The sequence below is a fragment of the Phasianus colchicus genome, chromosome Z (genome assembly GCF_987193195.1).
Source record: "Phasianus colchicus chromosome Z, bPhaCol1.hap1.1, whole genome shotgun sequence".
Taxonomy (NCBI): domain Eukaryota; kingdom Metazoa; phylum Chordata; class Aves; order Galliformes; family Phasianidae; genus Phasianus; species Phasianus colchicus.
The window spans coordinates 37726037-37743057 of record NC_143476.1 but is presented as its reverse complement, the minus strand read 5'-3'; the positions used below and the strand labels follow the sequence as shown (position 1 = coordinate 37743057).

The 17021-nt window shown below is 39.9% G+C and overlaps 1 long non-coding RNA gene across 1 annotated transcript; it reads left to right on the top strand.

Annotated features, from left to right (window-relative positions):
• The first annotated feature begins 1831 nt into the window (after window positions 1-1831).
• On the top strand, window positions 1832-5969 carry LOC149912883 (uncharacterized). Its single transcript, XR_016461556.1, has 4 exons — window positions 1832-1873; window positions 3971-4087; window positions 5199-5316; window positions 5803-5969. It is a non-coding gene; the product is annotated as an uncharacterized LOC149912883 (long non-coding RNA).
• The last annotated feature ends 11052 nt before the right edge of the window (window positions 5970-17021 follow it).

Genomic DNA, 17021 nt, shown 5'->3' with positions numbered 1-17021 from the left:
CCAGGCCCTTCACCATCTTTGTGGCTCTCCGCTGGACTCTTTCCAAGAGATCCCTGTCTTTTTTGTACTGGGGAGCCCAGAACTGGACACAGTACTCCAGATGAGGCCTTACCAGGGCAGAGTAGAGGGGGAGGATAACCTCCCTCGACCTGCTGGCCACGCTCCTTTTAATGCACCCCAGAATGCCATTGGCCTTTTTGGCCACAAGGGCACACTGCTGGCTCATGGCCAACCTGTCGTCCACCAGGACACCCAGGTCCCTCTCCACAGAGCTCCTCTCCAGCAGGTCATCCCCCAACCTGTACCGGTGCATGGAATTATTCCTCCCTAGGTGCAAGACTCTACACTTGCTTTTGTTAAACTTCATCTGGTTCCTTACTGCCCAGAGCTGAAAGATTTGAGAGGAGTGTAGGCCCAGGAACCCAAGAGATTTCAAGTAAGAAAAAATACTGCACTGAACCTTTTGCATGTTTAGTTTCTAGAGGCAGAGTTCCCTCAAGACATCGGTAGATTAATTACAAACTTTTTGCATGTTGTCAACGTTTATATTCTTGTGTAAGGATAGTGTTTTCCACATACAATTTTTCCACTATTTTTTGCATATGCATTCTTGGAAATAATACAGTGTTTTTTTCTAAATGAGGTAGGTTCTAAACATGCTGAGCAGTTTCCTGAAAGCATATGCTGGGAAATCATCAACTGTTTTAGTGTGAGAAAGAGTTACATTATTAGCTATATGGAAAGAGTAAAACAATCTCCTTTTTGTGTAATGAGAGTTAGGGTGTTGTGTTGGTTGTATGGTATGCCAGGTCCCTGTCCTGGGAGCTGAAGGAGGGGAAAGATAAAACATGACCTCAGCTATAGCACCAGAAGCACAAATACTGATCCTTTAGTCAGAATAGTTGCTAGTTCTTCTGTTACTAGGGTTGCAAATCTGTGCATTCCTTCTATTTCCAGTGTAGTCAAGGGAGAAAATGTCTTGACCCTGTCTGCTGCAGGAAAACAAACTGCCCCAAACCACTGTTTATTTTGAGCTTATGTAAATCCCACTGTTAATAATTTCCTTATAGTGCATTCTCACTGTGGAGAGGAAAATGAGACTTCACACTGATTTCCACTATACCACTGGCAAATAAATCTATATACAGTTCTGCTGGAATTGCAGGATCAAAGAAAAAATGAGCCTTCCAGTTCTGTGCTGTCAAAACAGTATTTTTGTGCATAGCAAGAGATGTTATATGATGTACAAGTTATCAGCCCTGGTAATCAGTTTGATGCTGGATTTTACTTTGGGAATACTACTGCACGTATTCTGTGGAAATCCAACAGCAGGGAGAAGAAAGAGCTTAAAGTAAAATAAATAAAAATAAAAAAAATACCCACATATGTTATTGCAAATAAATATTGTCTGTCCAGGATTCAGTGGAAAATGTACCTATTTCATGCAACAGGCACAGATTGATAGAAGCAAGTAGAGGCCTACCTGAAAGAGGAAACAGGAAACAATGCTTGAAAAAGTTTCCAATTTGTGGTGTTTTTTTTTTTAAACTGTTTTCAAGAAGCTAGGGAAACCTGTATCTTCTGTTCCTTTTCTTCTCTGAAGAATATATACCAATATATACCAATGCATGCAGCTTGGGGAATGAATAGGAAACAACTAGATATCTGTGCTTGTTCACAGGGCCATGATCTCACTGTGAGCATGGAGACATGGTATGGTGGCTTACATGACTGGAATGCTGTCATGGATGGCTATTTTGACTTTAGGAAAGACAGACAAACAAGTGATGCAATAGTGGTGTTCTTTATGTGAAAGAACAGTTGGAACGCACTGAGCTCTAAGGATGAACGATGAATAAATGGAGAGCTTATGGTGAGTATTAAGGGGCAGGCTATATCATTGTGGATGTTTACTGCGGGCAGCCTGATTAGGAGGAGGAAGTTGATGAGGCCTTCTACAGATGACAGAAAGTAGCCCCCACAGGCACTGGTTTTCAGGGGGAGTGTCAACCATCCTGATGTTTGTTGGGAAAGCAACACTGGCTGGCACACAACCATGTACACACATCCTGTAGTGCATGGAAGATGGCTTTTTGATGGTGGAGGAGTGAACGAGTAGATGTGTGCTGCTTGGCTTTGTACTTACAAACAGAGAAGGACTAGTTGTGAATGTCAAGCTTGTGGGAAGCTTTGGATACAGCTGCTATGAAATAATGAAGTTCAGGATCTTGCATGAATAAAATAAGGCAATAAGTAGGATTGAAACCCTAGACTCTGGGAGAGCCAACTTTGACCTCTTTAGGGACCAACTTGGAGTTCTCCCATGGGTTGGGGAAGGTAAGAAGGCCCAAGAGTTCTAGTTGACATTCAAGCACCACTGCCTTCAAACTCAAGATCAGTACATCCCTAAGAGTAAGAAATCAGGAAAAGGTGGCCAGAAACGAGATCCATGTGGATAAGCAAGGAGCTCATGGAAAAAACTCAGACGGAATGTAGAAAAGGGGTCTGGTCACTTGGGAGGAATATAGGTACACACATGCAGGGGTGCAACAAAGAATGCTAAGGCCCATTGGGAATTAAATCTGGTGGGGACTGTCAAGGACAAGAAGGGCTGCTTTAAGTGTATCAGTAGCAGAAAGAAGACTATGGAGAATGTGGGACTCTAGCTGAATGAGGTGGTGCACTGGAAGGGCGTTGAGAAGACAGAGCTATGGAATGCCACCTTTGCTTCAGCCTTTACAGTGAGGACTGCCCCTTAGGAATCCCAAACCATGGAGATGAGAGAGTCTGGGAAAAGGGAAACTTGACTTTTCTCAAGAAGTATCTGTTCAGAGATCATCAAGGTAAATTTGACACACACAGATCCCATGGGCTGCAACAGAATGCACCCACAGAGTGCTGAGAGAGCTGGCAGAAATGATTGCCAAACTCTATTTGAAAGTGAACAAAGAATGGGAGAAGTGCTTGAGGACTACAGAAAAGCCAATGTCACGCCAGTCTTCACAAAGAGCAGAAAGGAAATGCTGAGTCAGCATCACCTCCATTGCTCTCAAGGTGATGGACAAACTTACTCTGGATGTCATTTACAAACACGTGGAAGAAAAGGTTATGAGAAATAGCGAACCTCCTTTACGAGGGAAGGCTGGGACTATTCAGCCTGGAAAAGTCTGAGAGAAGATCTTACTGACACTTAAAAATATCTAAAGGATAGAAGTTAAGAAGATGGGGCCAGGCTTTTCAGTGGTGTCCAGTGATAGGAGACTGAAACACTGGACCACAGGAAGTTCCATCTGAAAATGAGAGACAACTTACTAGAGAGTGAGAAAGTAGTGGAACAAGCTGTCCAGAGAATCTGTGCAGCCTCTTCCTCTGGATGCTTTCCTACTGTGCAACCTACTGTAGGGTAGATTGCCTGCTTTATCAGATCTCCAGCGATCCCTTCCATCCCTTATGATGCTGTCATTCTGTGTTCCATTTGCCTTCTGTTTCTGACCAAGGCCAAGAAAACCTCCATGCTTTGAAGTGTAGCATTGGTAATCTGATCCCAAACAAATACTAACTCCCCAAGCTGTGAGTGGATTGATGCTGTTTCTTTCTTTCATGGGAGATTGTGAAGTGCTCACACATGTGCAGAGCAGGAATGCTGCTGTAGTATTACAGAAAACGTGAGTCAAAGGGAAAATGCTTTCAAAGAATTTATTTCCATTGGTGGGAATAAACTCTACTTTAAAAGCTTTGAATGTTAGAACTAATTTACTGAATTTGCATTAAAAAGTAGTGCCTCAAACTGGATTCAGATACTTTGTCCAGACTCTGAATGATTTCCATATGTGTCTCACCGATAATCTAGAGCATTGTATTCACTTAGTTGGAGATGCACAATGATGTGCAAATTCCTGCATAATTATGTGCTATTCTTCATAGTTTATGCTACAAAAACTGCAGGAAGCATCTCTGCTACTGCTTTCAGACTGCTGCACCAGTTTGCTTCATGCTAGATCCTTCTGTTTTTGAATGCCTCATCAGTGACTGCTTAAAGAGCAAATCTGCACTAAAGAATTGCTAAAGCAGCTGCATTCATCTGGAGGTAAGGCACAGTGATGTCCTGGAAAATGTGCTAATAAGCTTGGTGAAAAGTGTTCTCTAAGAAGGTACAGTTAAGAAATTACTTCTGCATGAAACGAGAATGGAATACTTAGCCGTGTTTAGAAAGAGCTGTAGAATATTTCTTTGAACTGCTAGTGCTCTACAAGAGCAAGCAGGCTTAGGTAAGCAGTGGTCCCCAAAGCAAGGAAGACAGTACTCTTATCTGTGCTGAACTTGGAGTGAGATGTGAACTGCTGAGAACTTCTTTGAATCTTTTCTAGATCATACTGCCATTCTTGCATATCTGTAGAAAGAGGTAGGGAAAGAAGAGTTTTAAAATAAATCTTTAACCAAAATTTAGCCCGGACAATAACAAAAAATGCATTAACATTTTACTGGCAGAGTGTCATCTTCCCGTTGTGATTGTTTATCCTTCGTGATTGTTGTTACAGGGAGTAATTAGCCAGTGCAGTCACTTGCAGCTGTTGTATTCTCTGAGATCCAGCAGAGATCATTGAGGCTTTGTGTGCATTTAGCTTCAGCATGGGATTTACATCAGGGAACGCTTCTGGTAGTCAGTGGGTTCACACAGAAATGAGATGAGCTTAGTGTGATCCTAGCTCTGCTTGTTTTACTGTGCAGCCATTTGGCTTTGTTAAGAAGACATCCTCTTAGGGAGACCTCACTGCACTCTACAACTTCCTGATGAGGAGGCGTTTTGCCTCTTCTTCCAGGCAACAAACATGACCTGAGGAAATGGCCACAGGTTGTACCAGAGGAGGTTTAAATAGACATAAGGGAAAACTTTTTCTGTCAGAGGTCAGGCACTGGAATGGCTGCCCAGGGAGGTGGTGGAGTCGCCATCCCTGGCAATGTTCAAGAGGTTTCTGGATGAAGAGCTACAAGATATGGTTTAGTGGCTTCTGTTATCAATGGTAGTGGGAGGGCAGTTGGACTAGATAATCTTGTACGTCCTTTCCAACCTTATGATCCTATGATTCTATGATTGTCTTGACCTGGTGTCATGGTTTTGTGATTTTTGGTTTTTGATATTCTACGTCCTAACATCATGTAGTGCACTGGGAGTTAAAGTGTTAATGCTCCAATTCCAGGTACCTGTCCCTGTACCTCATGGAAGTCATGGGATCTGGCCCTTCCTGGTTGGGCAGTCTCTTACTGCCTTGCAGTGAGTGCTAGAGGGTGCTTTCCTAGCCATTCCAAGCTTTTCAGGTTTGACTCGGTCTCAGGAACTCTCTCTCTCCTATTGTATTTGATTTATTAGTCTCAATTTCAATTGTATTATATTGTGTTTTCTTGCATTCCGATATCATAGTAAAATAAGTTTTCCTCCATAGATCGTTGCTGCTGTTCTTTTTTTTTCCTTTCTTGAGCCCAGCTCTATTTCCTTTCCCCTTTTCCCTTTTCCTTCCCATTTTGTGGGGCCTGGGGGGACCCAGGGGCCTGTGGACCCCTTGTCATGGGAATAGATTGATCTAGTTAACTCTGTGACACCTGGGTTGATTAACAGCAACAGACTCAGCTGTTTGCTCAGTAATAGGTTACTCTATTTAGTTTTCAGCTAAGCAACTGGGTGTTATTACTAAACCCAATTTGTTACGTGTAAAAATACAGACTGACCTGTGTGAGTCTCACAGGTGTTACTGCATGCATATCTGCAGATCACTTCCAACTCTGCATATTCTATATTTTTTACAGGAGAGCTTAATGCCCATCAGGTCAGGTGAACAGCTGTCACAGATTCTGCTCTTGTATGTATGGAAAAACATTTATACAACAGTTTTCTGGAGTAATGGATGTGACTGTCTGACACCTGGAATAAGACTGTCATCAGCATCAGTTGGTGAATTTTTCTTCCTGCTGTGTTAGAAAATGCAGCTAATAAAAAACCATAGTTCAGTTTTTAATACCCCGACTTCTGCTGTCTGATTAGGAAAACAGATGGCCCTATTTACTTTTCCTGACCCAACTATGAGAAATACCTCACATGATTTTTTGGAGACCAGATCTCTTGTGAAAAAGTTTCAATTTACAATTGGAAAGGTGGGCATCCTGAAAGCGGGAGCACCTGCTGTAAGAACAAGTTCTTATATCTCCTAGATCCTGATGCTGAATCCCTCCCTTGCTGCCATGTTCACATTCTTCATGCACACATCCTCTAGGTCGCTGAAAAAGTCCATCTCTTTGTTTCTCCAAGTAAGCAGAATCCATGAAAATCACCGTGCCACCATCTCCTGCTGTATGTCTTGCCAGATAAGTATGTTTCTTCTTGTACAGTTCTGGGTGCAGATGTGTGTCATACAGTCCTTGCCTTTGGTCATCCCTCAACCCTACTGTCCCCAAGGGAGGAGAGCACACAAAACACACCAACCAGACTTTTATCTCACCAGAGGACGCATACCTTATTCTTTAGCCACAGATATATAATGCGTTCTGAGGTATGTCCCTCTGGTACGACATTCTATGACATATGCAAAAACAGTATGTCATCTTCTATACCACAGATTGCAGCAGCTAACTGCAGGAAGATACCATGTGGGAAACTGAGTTCACAGAAGCAATAAACAAGTTGTATCTTGAAGTTCTGTAGCTTGCTTCATATTGAGTTTTCTTTGAGAATATAACATACGGAAAAGCCTATGTGAATCCACAACACTCTTCCATGTCTATTCAGATTTAGCATGACTGTCAGCTCCTTTTAAAAAGTGGAAGAGCACCAAGGTTGAGGAGTCCTTATGCTTTTCAACTACTTGAAAGGAGCTGGTGACATGTTGTTGATTCTTTCAATCCTTTCATTTGTGCACCTATCTGTGTAAGGAATCTCAAGATGTTGCTTGAGATGTAAAATTTGGTTGAAGCTCATGACTTTTCTTCTCAATTATGGCAGTTACAGCAGTTTTCTATCTCTTCAAGGAACCAAATATTTGTCTTGATGGAGAAGGTATACTAAATATTATCAAAGTTATTTCAAGCACAATTTTTAAGTTTTGAGAGATTGGTTTTACTGGAAGAAACTCTACTTGCATTTCTGCTGATGTGATACTTAAATACATAAATTAATAAATTCAGAAAGAAAGATAATATATGGAAAGATCTTCATTAAAATATAAACACTGGGGGGTTTTTAAATCAAAAACATTGAGGAAGAAGTAAAGAGAAGGTTACAGAATGGTTAAATTCTGATGTTCCAGATTTAAAATGTGTAATTGTTTATATACACATAGACAGAAAGGTAATGGGTGATTTTCTTTCGTCTTTTCAAAAGTCTAGTTACAAAACCATTGCTTTGCTCAGTCACTGCATGCACAGTAATGTGCTTTAATTCGTTTCATTTCTGCCTTGATGTTGTGACAGTTGTAGCAGCTAAATGTTTAAAAATTTCAAAGGTGTAGTTTTAATAAGCTTTGGAAATGTGAATGTATGCTTTAAAAAGGTCTGCAGTCTCAGCGAGAAGTGGTTTGTCTTCATTTAAGAACCATTTGGAAGATGATGTGTAGAAATTATCTTTACTCAGTCTGTAATTGTTTATACATGTCTGCTTGCTGTACGTAGCAAACAGAGCACAATGTAAATGAAGTACATATTATGCTAGAAAGCAGCATTATCATATGTCAGTACTTTGGGTTATTCTGTAAAATATGAAGTCAACTTCATTGTGCTTTAGAACAGGACTGTTTTTACAGGTTCCAGTTTACAGAGTAACATCCTGGCATCAAGGTGAAGAAAGCAACATCGTTTACATCTGTGCTGGTATTTCATGACAAACAATGAAAAGACAGTATGACTAAATCCTTCAAAATGGATCACATTCTGATTTTTTCTGGTGTGATAATCTTTCAAGATACATGTTGATGATAAAGTATCCTTGAAAGGAATTGTGATTCTAGTTTGAAGTTCCCTTTTGATCAGAGCAGTTACGTATTCCCAGTCATTAACCAGTGAGTGTGTGGACTAATGATCAAAGGAGAATAAACATGAAAGAAGTCTTCTCCCATTAAGCCACTTCTTGTTTCACAGAATCATTTGAGTTGGAAGGGCCTTTAAAGGCAGTCTGTTCCAACTCTCTGCAATGACTTGAGATACCTATCAGGACATCAGATTGCTCGAAGCTCGGTCAAGTCTGACCTTGAATGTCTCTGGGGATGAGGCAGCCACAGCTCTCTTTGCAAGCAGTGCGAGTGCCTCACTGCTATTACTGTAATAACCTTCTTCCTTATTTCCAGTCTGAATCTCCCCTCTTTTAGTTTGAAGTTATTTCCTTTGTTCTGCTTCTGAAGTGTCTGTCCGCTTCTTTTTTCTGCCTCCCCTTTAGATACTGAAAGGCTGCTGTTCAGGTCTCCACAGAGCCTTCTCTTCCGCACGTTGAACAGCCCCAGCTCTCTCAGCCTGTCCTCGTAGGAGAGGTGTGCCATCCCTTGGGTCATTTTTGTGACCCTCCTCCTCCAGCAGCTCTGCGTCTTTCCTGTACTGAGGACTCCACATCTGGACACAGGTGAGATCTAGGGGAATGTATTCACTAGTAGCTAGCAGGTGTTTAAGGCTAAGACTGTAGGAAGTTTTTGCTGCTTCTGAGAACCGAAATCCAAGAAGAAATGATATTTTTGTTGGGAGAGCCTACTTGACAAGACACTGATTCCAGCTGACAATTTGTTCTAATAGAAGTCTTTGCTACTGGTATGCAAGTTACCATTTAACGTTGTGCATCCTGCATTCTACTCAGGCTTTCCAGAAACTGCCCCTGTACTTGTTGTGCTTCTTTCCCTTCATGCAAAACAGCATGGAGATTGTTATTGGGAATTGATAATTTTTTCTCTTCTCCATCTCTAGTCTTCATTTCCTTTTTATAAATGTAACTCTTTAGTGCTTTGATTTTCTTTAAGTTTTCCTTTTACTATTAAATCTTTTCATGAATAAAGGCAGTTCTGTTTATCTCAGATTTCCTCTTTGAGGCTTCTGTGGCCACACTAATTGTGTATCTGCCCATCCTTTGTGCTTAATTGAAGTTCCCTAAACAATTTGGCAAAAAATCTACACTCATACAGTACTAATGCTGGTATGGCTCCTACTGTTCTGCATTAAATGTCTCTAAAATAGAGGCAATTAGTGGCTGTGAAATGTTGTCTCTGCATGGTAAATAAAATACAATCCTGATATTAACTGGATTTATACACAGTACATTGGAAAATATTTGCAACGAAGCATGATTGAAGACTTAGAAGTGTTAAGCAGTCAGTATAGCCTAAATGTAAATATATTCAGTAGCAGACTTTTCCTCTTTAATGTTAAGTCTAACTCTGTGGTAGATCTTATTACAAGACCAAACTCAAATGCAAAGACCTTATGGAGTGAAAGAAAAACAGGTGTTTTGTGGACCCTTCGAAATGAACACTTCGAAGTCAACTACGATAAATACCAGCATTTGACTTGATCTCTTATGTCTGAGTTTTTATTCCTGGTTTTTTTTTTTTAACCTCACAAGCTTCAATTCATCAGAATCTGAATCTACCCCTTCTGTAATCAGTAGTTTCTTGGATCGTAGCAAAACTTAAATAAGCTGTAAGAAATACTGTTAACAAAACCTGCAGCAGCACAGTCTCACTCCCCTGCACGCGCGCACACACACACACACAGTGTCTCTAATGATAGAGGTGAGAGAAGGGATCTTAGAAGAACAGTACCGAACCCAGATATCTAGCAAAGCCGAGGCCTATCCTCTTTTTTCCTCCTGTGCATGAGCTTGTCTCTTACAGGATAGCCTGAAACTCATTTGTTGTGTTGTGACTGATCTCCATTGCAAGCATTAAGCATGGCTACTTGCCACAAGCAGGAAAGTGAGACCATGTTGTTCATGAAGACATGAAGTGATATGCAGTGAGACAGGAAGGTGTGACTGCAATTTGCACCTCCGCTTAATTCACCCAAAGAATCTGCGTTTTCCTTTTTGGAGCTTCAGATAAGTGACAAGGTAACACGAACCGTCAGCAGTGCTAACAGATATAGTGGTACATTCAGGGTCTATCATTCACACTTACAGCTTCCTTCATAAACATATGCATTGCAGGGGGGCTGCTGCCAGCAGAAAGTATTTCCTTATTGTCAGCCAAATGCTGTGTTGTGTCACTTCCTATGGCTGCTCTTGAATTGGAGCTTCAATGTCATGAGGGAAGGGTTAGGATTTATCCACAGCAGTCTCCTAGCAGAGATCCTGGATGCCAGAACGAGCTCTTCCAGCACACACAGGGTGATAGTATCAGACCTTGCTGAACAGCAGAGCTAATTTGCTAATGAGCCTTTCTCATTAATATATCAGTCAGCTTTTGTTAAACTGACATCATAACCTCTGCCTCAACCAGTGTCTGTGTTTAGTAGAGATATTTAAGAAGAGCCTATTATTGGCACTGTCATTATTCATCATGTAACTGCTGATTTTGCTCACATTAAGACAGTCACATTTTAAACATGGAAGACAAACTGTGACCGAAATGAGGGATAGATCTGCATCCTGAGTTTGCTTTATTCTTTTAAGACAGAGCAAATGTAGAGAGGGATATTCTGGCTGCTAGCATTCTTTAATCATACACATTACTGGGGCAAGAAGGCTTCTGTTTTATTAGGTCAGAGGAATCTCTGGTCTTTCACGTATAATTTTAAAAAAGGAACCTTTGGTCTTTTACATAACTCAGAGTTACTCTGATGTGGATTGGCTACATTTTTCCAGGTATTACTGTACAGCAGCTGAAGTCCTCATGGAAAGCAGCATCCTGGTAGTGTGTCATTTTCCTCTAGCGAGCGTCCCAGAAGTTGTAGCTGCTTGTCTCTTTCATGGCCTGTATGCAAACTGGTGTGCCCATAAGCCATGCAAAGTGCTGTTTTTCTCACAGCTGCCTGGCTGCGTGAAGGATGTAAATTATTCAGACTCCTGGAGTGGAAAAAGAAACCTGCTTCTTAATGCAGCCAATGCACCATATGCATGCTGTTGCAGAAATCACGCTAACCAAAATAACTTCTACAACCTGTAGTTATCTGTGCAGGTGATGTTTCACATCACCATGTTTTGATTTTGAATTAAGGCACATAGTTAAGTTGCCAAATGATACCTGAAAGTAGGACAGCCTCTCATCTTTCTCAGATTAAAAGGATGCAACATTTCAGCAAACAGATTCAGCCATGATCATTATCCTGCAATGTGTCTTATGCTGATTTGTGCATCCGATGTGCACAGATGTGATCATTTAAGAGAATTTTTGTAATTGTACCAAACACATCTTTAATTCTGTAACAGCAAAAGTTTCCTGTGTACAGCTGAAATGGATTGTGTGAGATTTTTAGCTGTAAATATTGAGAAGTGTAGAATATATCTGAACGCTGCAACACAAGAGTAAGAAGCAGTCCACCAGTAGAGCTTTCTCTTGCTGTCCTAAAATGCCAGTGCTTCATTTTGCATGTTGGTACCTGAGAAAATACCTGAGTCCAGGATGTCTCTTCCTCAGCGAAGCAGTTGATGTGTGTTTAGGTTAGAGTGGGAAGAGAAACACTTAGTTCCCATCACTATTTATTGTTTCCACTTAGGTATATTTGAAACATGCCCTTAAACTGAAATCCATACATTCATAAGGATATTTGCTGTTTAGAAATAGGTGCACAGGATTCCCTTCAGTATTTTATGTAATTCTGTTGTAGGTGTAACTAGTAGGATTTTGCAAATCCTTTTGATTACCTTCTGTAAAATGTTGTGTATGTATTTGGTGGCTGAAGTATCATTTGAAATTATTGAAATGCTTCAGATAATATCAGTGAAGTGTAAGAATGACCAAAAAAAATACTGATACTGAGTGTAGTAAAAAATTATTTTTGCAGTATTCGTTAAATGTTGGTATTGCTGGAGACCAAAGTCATGACTTCAGTAAGGTTTATCCTGTGCCCACCATTGCATTAATGGATGAGCACAATATTTTCTTGGCCTTCGATTCTTCTGCGAGGAATCCAGCTGCCAAACATCATGGTGGATTTCAGTGTGTAGTACAGAGGACTTCTGGTTTGGTTTTTCTCTTATTTAATCTTACTAATAAAATGACTTGAGAATATGAGGAACTGAGTGGGATGCTCACAGAGACCTCATCAAAGCAGTTCCCTGCAAGCAAAATTAATTCCTAGAAAAAACCATTTAGCAGATTGGTACATGTTGCCAGGCCCTGGCATTTATCACTATGAGAAGATTTACTCATCTCTGTAAATCAGAGCACTGCAGTGTTGTAAGTCTTCCAGCTTATGTATACATAGTCAGAAAGCAGTTGCTTTTTGAGCATTTCCTACGTTTTCCATGATTATCAGTACAGATCAGAGTATTTATGCTAATTTTCAAACTACAGATTTACAGAAATATGCTTTCAAGCATATGGATTTTTCTTTATTTCTACATTTGAGGATGCAGTTTAGGGGTATTTTAGGAAAAATACATACTTTGTGCTTTTGCCTTAATATATATATATATATATGAGAAAGTAATTTAAATACCTTAAAATAATTTAACTGAAAGCATAAAATTTTTCTAGAAGCCAGCCAGTTGTTGCACACTCTACTTAAAGAAAAAAGTCATTGTAATGTAGTACACAATGCTTTTTGAAGCTTTGGTTTGATCCAGACAGTAGTTGACTTGAAATGAAATATAAATGAATGCTTATATGTATGAAATATGTGAATGTTTTTAAGTGATCTGTCTTGATGACCTCCAGATACAAGGTTTTTAGGAAGTCATGAGATACAACCCACATTCTAGGTTTCTAGCTGCAGCAGTTCTCTTGCCAGGGGGTATTCACTTGTTCAATCAGAACAAGAAATCTTGCTAGCTCTTGTTAAAGGCTGACCTGCAGAAAGTGAGGGGAAAAAGTGTATAAATGTTTTAGCCAAACTCATAGTCTCTGCTGTCTGACTATTATATTACTCAGTGGAAAGTTGATCTTAATGTGATAGTGAATGAAAAAGGCCAGCTACCAAGCTGCTATTCCTTGTCTGAGTTTGTCAAGTTTTGCCTTAAAAAGAAGATAAACAAAACAACAAAAAATAGCAGTGAAAAATAGAATTTGATTTCTTAGTTACTGTGATTTCTACCACAGGTTCTGGCACCCCAAAGGTACAGCCCATTACCCAGATAAAGTTTATAACCTTGGTTATGATTTGAGGCACTTTTAAACATCCATCTGCAGCAGCGCTTTTGCTATTTCTCAGATTTTTCTGTACAAATAACGCTCAAAGCAGGTATTATAGGCTTCTAATTTCAGGACTTTTTATTCTAATAAAAATGAATTTTCCATAGTGCTCAGTAATCAGCATCAGAGGACACACGCAGAGGGCATGGGATGGGTGTGGTAGGATCCATGGGGGGGTTTCCTGGGAGCAGTTTCACTCATGCAGAACTGCCATCAGCATAGGGGCTACACACCCACTCTTAGTGTATAGTCTATTTGCCAAAGTTCTCTGTAGGGTAGAAACTGGAGAAGTACTGTTGGTTAGGAACAATCACAGACTTTTCTATATTGCAGAAATTTATTTTGCATGTTAACAAAGCAAGGCTTTGAAAATGTTATGAGGGATCCTCCAGATGATGGTGGTATGGCAGTAAAAGCTGAGCTTTCCCACCAGTGCCTTGTTATCTGTTGTTGCTGTGACAAATGACAGCAAAGGAGCAGCCTGACTGAATGGTGTTTGACATGGGAGAATGGATGAAGCAAAGGGGTGGAACTGAATTCCTCCATGTGGAAAAAATAGCACCCAATGACATCCATTGACGCTTGCTGAACATGTATGGAGACCAAACAGTGAATATGAGCACAGTGAGGCCATGGTGTGTTTTAGCAGTGGCAGAAGCAATGTAAAAGATAAACTACATTCTGGATGGCTAAGCAGATTTTTATGGGCATGACATGCAGGCTCTTGTCCATCACTGGTGAAAATGCATAGTTAATGGTGAAGACTGTGTTGAAAAGTAGTGTTTTTGCTGAGAATTTGTTCTATCAGATAATGTTATTGTGCTCTTTGTGGGTACTGTAGCTTTCATGGAAATAAATAGGAGGCATTACTTTCAGAGCAACCGACATAGAATTAGTTTACGACTTAGTCATGAAACTTGAGCTGTATTGTCTTGTTCCATCCCACGTGCAATTTGACGTGCAATTTGACATGCAATTTAATGATGTCTCTAGACCCCTGCATTTCTGATAACTCTCAAGTATGAATTACGGAGGAGTTTAATTTATTGCATAGGGCAGTAGGGGATGCAGGAATAAGAAAGGCGAAAGAAAACAGGAAAAGTCATCAGCTTTTTTTTTTTTCCCCTGACATACATGAAATAAGTTTTGTCTTTTTTGATTACTATATATTAAACCATAATTTGAGGTACTGTAATACAGAAATGCTTTACAGAAAATGAAACAATTAAAATTACAACTTTTGCATTCTTTTCCCCTGCCCCTCCATGGTCAACAGGTGCTAACTGTTGAGATGGAGAGAAATTAATGGAAAGCTTCCGCATGAAATCTATACAGGCTGTACTGCTGGAAACTGTGTCTTTGCATTTTAGTAAAAGGCAATTAAAGCTGAGCTCAAGTAGTTTCAAGAGGTTTAAAATTCTGTAAGCAAAAACCTGTATTAGAAGCAATTCACTGAAATAATACACATATGGTGTGTATGGAAAATATTTGAGCAGCGCCCAGAATTTTGAAATACCAGTTCAGACTGAATATGGAATCAAAGCACCCTGCACAATAATTTTTGCTGATTTTATTTCTCCTTCTGTGCCTGTACAAGCCAAGGGGCTGTCATCCAGGTACTTATGTTCAAGTCAGTGTTTTAGAATAGCGTATGATAGTCAGTGTGTGATGAAATTTATCATGTGGGCATCCATTTTTGTATTGATTAAAAGCTTCTCCTTAGGAACAGGCATTGTATATTCGGGTGACTAGAGAAGAAACTGCTTCAGAGGAGACTGCATATGCAGTTGATAAGTGGTCAAACAGCAGAAAGTATTACAGTTGGTGTGTGGAGGACCTAACTTTTCTACTTTCTTCTGTACTTATGTTCTTCCATGTTGGGGATTTCTCAGGAGGAGATCAGCATTCATGATTGAACACAGTGTGCAATTAACAAATGTCTTTTCCTAAGACAAAATTGACAAAATGAATCATTTAGGTCATATATTTTGTTAATGATTAAATGTGGAAGAGACTGCACTAAGAAAAGGCAAGGTAGAATATATCCATTAGGTTGCTGGCTTACCAGGAACAGTTTCCATTCAGTGTCTCAGTTCCGCCTGTAGTAATTTTATTCATTCCAAGTGCAACGGAGAACTGAAGCATGGATGGGCTTGGTACAGTTGTTCAAGGTGTTGCAGGGAAACAAACTATGTGAAATGATTCATCTTTCAGTGCCTCGGCCATTGGAATGCCTGAGAACCATCCAAGAAGAAAAACGGTGTACTGAAAGTGGCAATTCAAAAACATTTCTTTCTAGTCCATTGCTCTGCTTCACAGAATGATTTATTTCCTTTGCTGTAAGAATAAGATTTGGGAAGAAGTATGTAGATGAATTTTTTTTTCATTTCAATTGGTTTTTTAGTGTGAGTCTCTTGATCCTTACGATTTAACTAGTATACATCCTCTGCAAACAGAATATGTGAAGTAGACTGATAAATTAGCAGTGCATGGTATTTTTGCTTTTAATTTCCAGAAAAGTGTTCGTATTTGTGCTATTGCTGCAGTACCTTTCCCTAAATGCTCACCAAGTCTTAGTTGCTACTTTCTTTTTGTAAAAGAAGTGACTGTAGAACATTCCCATGCCAATCAGTGATGTACAGATTTGAGTCTGCATCAGTTTATACACTGATGAAGAGGAGATACCAGAAAGATGGATCTGGAGTGTGAGTAATGCTTTTCTTAAATGATGGTGTAGGATTAGCTGTAAGGAATCTGCAAAGCTCTGTTCTGCCTGCAAATGGACTGTGAACTTGTATGGGTTTTTGAGTATCAGACCTGTCCTTAATGGTGTGAGTCACAGGGGATAGGCACTCCACTCCCAAATCTTTCTGCTGTTTTCTGATTTGTGTCCATACCTCCTGAACAAAACAGCTTCCTGTTCCCTTTTCTCCTGCCTAATATGCTCCTTGTGGTGCACAGAGAGGATGCTCCTACCATTTTGCATTAATTTTGCAGATGCGACAACACATCTGCAATTCTGGCTTTGTTCTTTATATCAGCCAGGCTGCACGAAGCTGATCTGTCCCAGTTTGCTGTAAAGCAAATTGTTTATTCATAAATTTAGAAGCCCACAGCTTCCATTACTTGTCACACTGTGCTTTATAATAGCAGAAGGCAGTTCTATTGTTAGCCATAACAATAATTATTTATTCACCAAGATATTTATAGCTGTTTCTTCAATACTTAAGGAATAAATAATAATTTTCCCTTTAATAAAGAATGTATATGGATGCATTTTACTACAAAGTAAATAACATTTCAATTTGTGGGTTTTTTGTTTGTTTTTTGGCTTGCTTTTACCCAGGTTGAAAGGAATAGCAGGGTGTTGAAGACTGAGACTTGTTCTTTGCATCTAAGAATAATCAGTATTGGCTAGAAGACCATGAAAATTAAAGTGTAGGTAATGTAGCTTCCCTTTCAAACAAGAGAATAGAATTGGATAAATTAGGAACAGGGGAATGTTGGCTGTCTCCTGAGTAGGGATATCATGATCTCAGTATATAAATAGGTTACTGGCTTGGCGGAGGTGAAACCTGTGGTTCCCTCTTCCTATGTTGAAGGTATTTCTTGGTAGCTGGCTTTTCAAAATTTATGTACTGACACATTATGAATTTGTAAACCGTGGAGGGAACAAACTTGGGATGGTATATAATTGCTTGACCCAAGGTT